The sequence below is a fragment of the Tubulanus polymorphus genome, chromosome 9 (assembly GCF_964204645.1).
Source record: "Tubulanus polymorphus chromosome 9, tnTubPoly1.2, whole genome shotgun sequence".
In the NCBI taxonomy this organism is placed as follows: domain Eukaryota; kingdom Metazoa; phylum Nemertea; class Palaeonemertea; order Tubulaniformes; family Tubulanidae; genus Tubulanus; species Tubulanus polymorphus.
In genome coordinates this window covers 810,251-819,561 of record NC_134033.1, presented here as the reverse complement: position 1 = coordinate 819,561, position 9,311 = coordinate 810,251, and the positions used below count along the sequence as shown (strand labels likewise).

General features: G+C 41.0%; 1 long non-coding RNA gene across 1 annotated transcript; it reads left to right on the top strand.

Annotated features, from left to right (window-relative positions):
* Positions 1-313: 313 nt before the first annotated feature.
* On the top strand, positions 314-2,322 carry LOC141910989 (uncharacterized). The gene is made up of 4 exons (XR_012619954.1): positions 314-387; positions 548-636; positions 713-933; positions 2,234-2,322. It is a non-coding gene; the product is annotated as an uncharacterized LOC141910989 (long non-coding RNA).
* The last annotated feature ends 6,989 nt before the right edge of the window (positions 2,323-9,311 follow it).

The following is a 9,311-nucleotide window of genomic DNA, read 5'->3' as shown; positions in this document are numbered from 1 at the left end:
AATTACCATCAAATTATATTTCTAATCGTTTGGTTGAGGACTGATAGAGAATATCTAATGTACGCATTCACAATTCATATATTTGAAATGTATTAGTTAAGATATGTACAGGGTCAGTGTGGTATTATCTAACCAGTGGTGGTCGCGTCCATTGAACCTCATTACGACCGCCGGAACCCATTCATATTGTGTCCTCGGTCTTTGAAATCATGCAATACGTGTTCGATTTGAATTGAACCAGTTTTGAGGATTAATTCCTGATATATATGTTGAATATACGCGTATATATGTCCAGTCCACAGGCGAGGTTGGGCGAGTTGAATCTAATGAAGGATTTTATAAATCGATAGGCTTGATTTTCAAATGGAATTGATTAAGAACAATTAGGTCCATCAGAATTTAAAGAGTGATTTGCGAAGTTGCCGGTTCAGGGGGTGATATTTGGGCCGTAACTCCCTGTCACGGGAGAGGGAAGGGTGATCTCAGTCAGTTATCCAACAAATACTTAATTAAACATTGAATTGTTCTAAATTATTGTTGTTTTCAGATCAGTCATTCCTCACTGAGGATCTTATTGCTGTCAATACCGCCTGACCGACTCTGTTGACTCCATAGATCTCCGAACAGAAATTTGTGGTGAGTTGATTTAATACTGAATGTAACCGATTACGATATCGAGTCAAATTGAAAGTTTTAACGGTGATCATTTCAGATGAGCCTTTCTTCCTCGGGACCTGATTGCTGCTGTCAATACCTGCCGTCTAAACCAACAGATACGTAGTGGACACCGGACTTTCCTCACTTCCTCGGGATCGGATTGCTGTCAATCAGCAGAGCTGCTGACTCCGCCCACCTCACCCGATAGCTGACTCTGGAATACTGAAACCTGGATGTTGTATATTCTAATGAACAGATCACAGATCGAAATAATCGGTGAGTAGATATTTTAATTGTCTCACGTATTGTAAACTTAGGTTAGGTTAGGTTAGGTTAGGTTAGGTTAGGTAAGGTTAGGTTAGGTTAGGTTAGGTTAGGTTAGGTTAGGTTAGGTTAGGTTAGGTTAGGTTAGGTTAGGTTAGGTTAGGTTAGGTTAGGTTAGGTTAGGTTAGGTTAGGTTAGGTTAGGTTAGGTTAGGTTAGGTTAAGTTTGGTTTAAGCTATTTTGTCAAAACAGATGGACTCTCATTACAGCTGACTCACAGTAGACTCCTAATACTCAAATCAATTAATGACCAGGGATTTGTGTTTGAATTGAAGCGATGATTCGAGCTAAACAAAGTCATTTGATATTCCTTAACTTGTTGCATTAGTTCAAATTCAAATTGATAAATTCGGATTAAAGGCTTTGAGTTAAGAGTAGTTCTAATGTAAGATTGGATTTTTTCAAACCGACTTTATAACCGGTTCAATCGTCCGAGACATTTATACAGCGCCTGAGAGAGTAGTCGAATTATAGACTTGTTTGTGAAACATAAATCACATTTTGTACTGAACCATAATGATTCAAATTAGTTTTGATCGTCTGCTCGCCTAGAATTATGAATGATATATCTGATCGGTCAAGGACGATTAAACGGGTTATAACGAGTAGTAATGGTTATATGAAGTGTGGGTTTGACTATTTCACGAAATGGCTTCTTATTGTAATAATGTTACAAATGTGTAAGTTTCCGGTTCCGGAGAGTGTGGTTACTACGAAGAGTGGTTCTAAAAAACGCAACAGATGTCGCCTTCGCTGAATTTACACTTGTCGCAGAGTTTTCTCAGGAGACTGAGGAGGTTATCTCGGTGGGCACAGGACAACGCTCCGGCCCGCCGGCGAATTCATGACAGAAATAGACTTTTTTTACTAACATGGTTTTTGCAATTTACGACCAACAGATGATCCCCTCGTTTACCAGACCTAACACCTTGCCACTACAGTCAACCTACCTTAGGTCTAATCAGCTTAGTCATCACACTACAGGCATCATCACACATGAGTGCACACGAAATACCCTGTCTCCCTCTACCGGCGCCGTTTTGCCTTCATCCATTGCAGCTGTTTCTCCATCTTCCGTGATGTTGTTCCACATAGTTTGGGGACAGCGTTCCGCTTAGGTTTAGGGTTAGGACCCGAGTTGTTAGTGGTCACTTAGGGTGTTAGGGTTACTGACGTGTCTAAACAATCACAACCACCTTTTCATAAATATGCCTTGCATAGTTTTAAGATGTAGATACTATTTGTTTTGTAGGGTGTCGTAGCTGTGAGGAGGTTGAATACCTGAAGATATGCGAGGTTTAAATACTGAAATTCATTGCGTGTGATTTATGAAAAATAAAGTGTTCGTGAAATACAGTCTAAATAGAGTTGGGTTTATGCAATTTAAGTCTGGTTTAGGTAACTATTCTTAGAAATCCCAAAGGGCTGAGTTTCCCTAACACAGAAACCGCTCGTAGTTCAAGAGAATTCGAAATGGTTATTGATAAAGTATTATTTTGAAAGTCAATGTTATATCGATGAAGCTCTGAATAGATAATGAAATTCTAAATAGATGGAATGTGGGAATCGAATCTACGGTGAAGACCCCGAAAAGGCGGTTGTGATAGATAGCATTTAGACACGTCTACAATACACGATATCGTAATAGAAGTGACCGCTAATCGGCATGTAATAATTGATTCTAAACAGTTATTGAATAAATGTAGGTATCAATCTGCTGCCGGAACCATGAACCATCTTCAGACAGTCGATATCAACAATCCTTGTGATTGAATGTCCCTACACGTACCACGTGTTCTCAGGATCCAGTTCGACAGTTGTGAGTTAGAGTTAACTCTGAGTTGTGATTAGTTTATTTTCAATGAGTGGAACTGGGTCCACCGGGTTACACCCGAGACAATAACTATACAAACACCAAACATATACATTGAAATCAGCACACTTTCAAAAACTGATTATCCGCAAATCAAAACTGTAAATGGTTAATGTCTGAAGAGGCGGTTCCTGGTTATAGATTGATGCCCGCACTACAGTGGACCCTCGTTATCATAAACTGTATTGGTTTGACTATTTCAAATGGCTAAACACTTCACTTACCTAGAGGAACACAACATTTGTCAAATGTATCGGTATCGGAACCTTGAACCAGCGGAGAAGTCCTTATACAGCACCAGCGGATGAGCAAAGCGTCGTTACAGCATCCAAACTCTACTGGGTGGTTCTTAGAAAACGCCACGGATGTCATTTTTCGGATATATTCATATCCAAAGATAATAAACTGATGAAAACGTTTTATTCAACTACTCCAGGTATTCACTCGTAACTCGAATCTCTTCAAGTCGAATAAGCATTGAAACTCCGAAAACATTGGAATCATTACATTCAATGCTCGCAATCAGATTTCCGTTGTTTAATTGGAATTCAAACACAAATCACTGAGATCACAATCGATTCGAGTTAAGATTGAGTCTACTGTTTTTCAGTTTGCTATAACTAGGGTCCGTCATCTGTTCGACTAAGCTTAAACCTAACCTAACCTTTATTTCCTAAACAGAAATAATTCAAAATTTCTACTCTGCCGTTTGGTTCGAATCCCGAAACGAATGGTTCACCGCGTTGATACGGGGATAAACATACTGGACCCGGTTGCACAGTTGTGAGTTAAAGCTAAATCCGAGATAAATACAAATTAAACGAATTAATGAGTAATTCGGTGGATTTTACCGGATTTGCCAGACGCAATAGAAAAGAAATTCTGCAGTTTGCTGATGTAATTAAGCCACTTTTCGTCAACCAAATATATCTCGACAAAATACAGCATCAGATGACGTATGAAATCAGTTGCATGAATCAAATTTGAAATCGATGGTTACATGTACATGGAACATGTACATGTAACATGGTTACGCGTAGTTACATGTTAGAATGTTTTCCTATCACAATCGGGCGGACCGGATGGCTTAGTCGGTCGGCGACTAGCGTGTCACCGCTGTGGCCCGGGTTCGAGTCTCGGAGGAGGCGGGTCAGGATGTGGCAAATGATCTCCGGTAAGCGGGCGAGTCGAGAGTACTGTCCTCCCTGGAATGAGGTTGCTAATGCGTGAGTCCTACAGAATAACTGGTGTGGGGTAAATTATGTTTAATTCAGTCGTTTCTGGCTGAATTATTTATTTATCCCACAATACCGGTCCAGGTTGCGGAGTAATTCCCCCAGGGACCTTCGACTTTTTTACAATATTAGTTTGTTATTTTAAGTTTAGTGGTGAGGGTTTGGGAAATTTTTTTATATTTATTCAATTCCTCGAACTGAAGAAATCCAAGCGACTATTCGGTGCAAGCAGCGCGCGCGGTGATCAATCACAGTTCTTTCTCAACTGATGATAAAACTTTGATAATTTTTTAATTTCACCAGATTTCAGTTAAAGAAGATGTGTACGCGGCGATGTCTGGTGAACTTGTGTATAAATTCGGATTGAAAACGACTCTATCCAATAGAGAATTACTCTCTGGAGACCTGTCATACGCTCTACTACACAATAGTGCCGCGTGACTGCACAAATCCTTAAGCAAACTTCGATATCCTAAAGCAAAACTCGAAAATAGTAAAATTGAGCCGGTATTATAGTTCAAAACCAGACGTAAATAGAAGGGAAATCTACACTAAAGTTTGTTGGATAGTTTAGATAAAATTTCAGCATACAATTTTAGGCTAAAATCGTAGCATTCGATATTTCTATCTTAAACAATATGTGCCGCTATGAATAGTCGAATTAAACTCGATGACCTGTAGGCCCCATTGAAAATGTTTGGCACGAATTGAATGGTTCTGTCGGATTAGCGTCACGGACTCGGGTCTGTCACAGGAATGCGCAATCGAGCTTTCTGATTGATCCATTCCGGTCGCATCGATGATGCACCGTCGTTGATTGGTCGACGTAGGTATTAGAAGCGCGGTTCGAGCCTCCCGACGCCAGTCCGAGAACCGATGTCCAGTGATGAAGGTCGACCCATAAGAGCTCTGCAACAAGGCGTGAAGAACGTGTGGCTTCAAGCAAACAACCTTCTAATTAGCGGCTGATGATGTTAGGAGAGACTGGAACGTGAAGGAATTTGTGACGCCTAGCGATTGAGAACGCAAGTAGATGAGACTGGCGGCTGTTGGTGCTGACGATTGCGGAGGAGATCCCGATACTGCTGCTGCTGTTACTGGTGTCGCTGCTGCTGTTGATGTCGGATTTCAACAACAAACAGATGACGGCTAATTTGCTGTTGTCGCTGATTTCCGATGTTCAATTTCACACACATTTATACATTATGAATATTGTGTCTTTTTAGGGTTAAACCGAAACCAGTTCGCTACTACTGACAACTACATGTACACAACTCGTTTGTCGCAACGTCCTGGACTAGTCTGCTGCTGCTGCTGCTGCTGCATTGGGAACCGCATCAACCCACATTTTGCTGTTTCGGTATCTTTACATTAAGATAAGGTAATTATATTAAACTACACCCATCCGTACATTTTGCATATTCAATCTTCTTCATTAGCTTGACGATTATCAGATTTGTTTTTCAGCCGGCAATATTTGAGTTGCATCAACATCTTCAAACCTCGAGACGCAGACTCTACTCCGACTACAGTACCATCTTCAAACCTCGAGACGCAGACTCTACTCCGACTACAGTACCATCTTCAAACCTCGAGACGCAGACTCTACTCCGACTACACAACCATCTCCAAACCTCGAGACGCAGACTCTACTCCGACTACAGTACCATCTTCAAACCTCGAGACGCAGACTCTACTCCGACTACAGCACCATCTTCAAACCTCGAGACGCAGACTCTACTCATTATTTCGTTTTGCCGCATGTTATAAAACGTAACGTAAATAAATAAACGTCCATATATAAAATGCTCTCTTTAATAAAATCTCTTTGTCTCGGGCACTTTACCCCGGAAAGGACTCTTCCCTCTCACAACTTCCACTTGCCCCGGAAAGGACTCCGCTTACAACTTCTCACGTTCAAGGAAAGGACAAAGTCAAAAAGGACAAACACAAAGTACAAATCAAAGGATTTATTCCAAATTCAAAGTAGGAATTTGTTACAGCTTGTTTGCAAAAGTAAAATTCAACATTTTATTGAAACGAACAAAATCAAAATTCAACATTTTATTCAATCAACAATAAAATAAAATTATGGGATTTGAACCACCAACCATTCATCTAGCAGTCCAGCACCCTACCCACTACGCTATAGGGACGTACTGACAGACTGCAGGGGAACTCATATTTATCCATTGCTTAAGCAAATTTTATCAAAAAAATAATGCCATCTACCGGGCGAGACAGGAACTACACAGTTCCTATCACAACCCGGTAGATGGTGGAGAATGAGACCAGAGTAAGGAGAGAGAGAGATGAGAATAGAGTGAGAGGAGAATTAAAGTGTGAGATGAGAATGAGGATGAGACAGAGAGTGAGATGAGAATGAGAGAGTGAGATGAGGATGAGACCAGAGTAAGGAGAGAATTAAAGAGTGAGATGAGGATGAGACTATGAGAGAGATGAGAGAGTGAGATGAGAATGAGACTATGAGAATAAGACAAAGAGATGAGAATGAGAGAGTGAGATGAGAATGAGAATGAGAGAGAGAGAGATGAGAATGAGATAGAGAGATGAGAATGAGAGAGTGAGAGATGAGAGATGATAGAAAGAGACAGAGAGGGGATTGTATATCACCTGAACTTCTATGTTCCCCGTTGCAGATTGTAGATGCCGTCAGTAGTTTACAGTTTTACAGTTTTTAGTTCAAACAGATATTTATCCCATCAGCAGCAAAGTCATCACATAGTTAGTCCTCGTGGACATAAAGTTCACTATAACTGAAGTCAAGTTCTCCCAATATGTGTTCATTTGTTTGTTTATCCTCCTGGTGAGTTCTAACACTGCCCACACATATTTATCCAGTTCATCTGATGTAGTCCTGATCATCAAACACAAACGTCAACAATTTCATCCTAATGATGACAAACATCCTAAAAGATATAAATGAAACTTAATAGATTTGAGGCGACCAATCAGTTATACACATTGTAAGAGTTAAGTAAAGTTACTGGTGTATCAGAGAAATGGCAATACAAGGTAGGCTACTCCCCAAAATGAGTGTCAGGGGTCAAATATTTTTTGTCTCCGATTTTGATGAAATTCAGTATAGACATGTATTCTTGGGTGCTGATCACAAATCTGAACGAATTTTTCGGATCTGAGGCCCAGAAAATGAGGAATTCGAATTATTGGGGGACCCCCTAAATTTTCAAAAGGCCTTGGACCCCAGAGTTTTCGAGATATTCAAAATCTGATTGCAGATTTGGAATCAGCACCCCTGAGAATATAAAGGACTAAAATTTCAAGCAAATCGAAGAGATTCGGTTTTTTGGCCAAAAATGGCAAAAATCTAAGGTGTTAGTCCAGGAGTTTTTTTTCGGCGAAAAATTTTTTTTCTCTGATTCCTTCTAGAATTGGTAGGAATATGTGTTCTGAGGTGTAGATTCCGGATCCGCAATCAGATTTTGAATCGGAATTCATCTTCATGGGCAAATAAGGGTTTTAATGCCCAAAATATGCACCCCAAAAATGGGGTACAAAGTCAAAATTTTTTTTTGGCCCAATTTTAATGAAACTTAGTGCAGACATGTTTTTTGGGGTGCTGATTACAAATATGAGGTTAGATTTTGGATCCGAGGCAACTAAAATGAGATATTCAGGATTTCGTGTTTTGACCCCCTTAATTTCGTCACAAATTTTGATGAAATTTGCCTGGGAAATTCGGTCCAAAAAAGAATTTTATTCAATGATGTCAAATATTCAATTAATTTTTAAGGTAGAAATTGATGCTCTTACTAAAACCCTGAATTATAATTCCTGCAACACAATTACAGGCTGCTTCAAATAACCACATTGACAATTCTTATGAAATGCAGTAAACAGTGTTTACAGATAAACTGCTTTCTCATAATTGTTTTGGAAACTTATAAGAAATTCTACTCACACACTCACTAGCCCTTGTCTAGCAGTAATGGTAGTCCACCGAATTCCACAAATCCACATACAGAGTTCCACACCTCCTGGAGTCCACCACTGACTGTTTTTTATGAGTATCAATCCACTTTAGTCCGGTTAGTTGACTAAATAGTCCAGTTAGTTCACAAATAGTCTGGTAAGTTCACGTATAGTCCAGTTAGTTGACTAATAGTCCAGTTAGTTGACTAGTAGTCCGGAAGAAGTTGACTGAAGAAGTAAAACTGTGATGAATTTCAGTTGAAGTCCACCACGTCCAGTATTCATGATGAAGTTAACACAACAACAGCCCGACAGAGGAAAACCTGAAATATAAAATTGAAATTACATTAACAGGAAGACTGACTGAGAGGTTGGGGGAGGATGGGATGAGAGGTTGGGGGAGGATGGGATGAGAGGTTGAGGGAGGATGGGGTGAGAGGTTGAGGGAGGATGGGGTGAGAGGTTGCGGGAGGATGGGGTGAGAGGTTGAGGGAGGATGGGGTGAGAGGTTGAGGGAGGATGGGGTGAGAGGTTGCGGGAGGATGGGGTGAGAGGTTGAGGGAGGATGGGGTGAGAGGTTGAGGGAGGATGGGGTGAGAGGTTGAGGGAGGATGGGGTGAGAGGTTGAGGGAGGATGGGGTGAGAGGTTGCGGGAGGATGGGGTGATGAGGTTGTGGGAGGATGGGATGAGAGGTTGAGGGAGGATGGGTGAAAAGGGAAGCAAAACAGTACAATTACTCTGACAAAATAAAGGCTGAGGCAAAAGTTTTCAGCAGTTTTCAGCACGACACTGGATTAACAGATTCTCGTTTTACACAAGAGCCCAGCCTGTGGCAGTGGGAGAAAGCTGGTGTAACTAACTGGTCGAGTCAGCTGGTCTCAACCTGCTGAACAAGATGTGGTGCCGGAGGAAGTTGAAGGTGAAACTATCGCCTGCACCATGTGCAATGCAAGCGGCTAGGGTAGTGCGGCCCGTGTAGGCTAGAAAGTGGTTTTTGGCACCGAGTGAGGTCCCTGTTAGTCTAGTACCTAGCCGTCGTTCCCTAAACAACCCGGAACTCGTAGTAACAACGACTGACTGATTCAGACTAAATTCGAGTAGGTCCCGGCCTCACTAGTCACTGACAGTGACTGTCGAAGTGTCTGCGAAGTCACTGACTGGGTCTGGAGTGAGTGAGGTCCCCCTAAAGTGTGTGTACCTGAGGACATGAAAATAAAATATCATGAATGAATTCTTATCTTTTTTACCAATATCAAAATTCGTACAT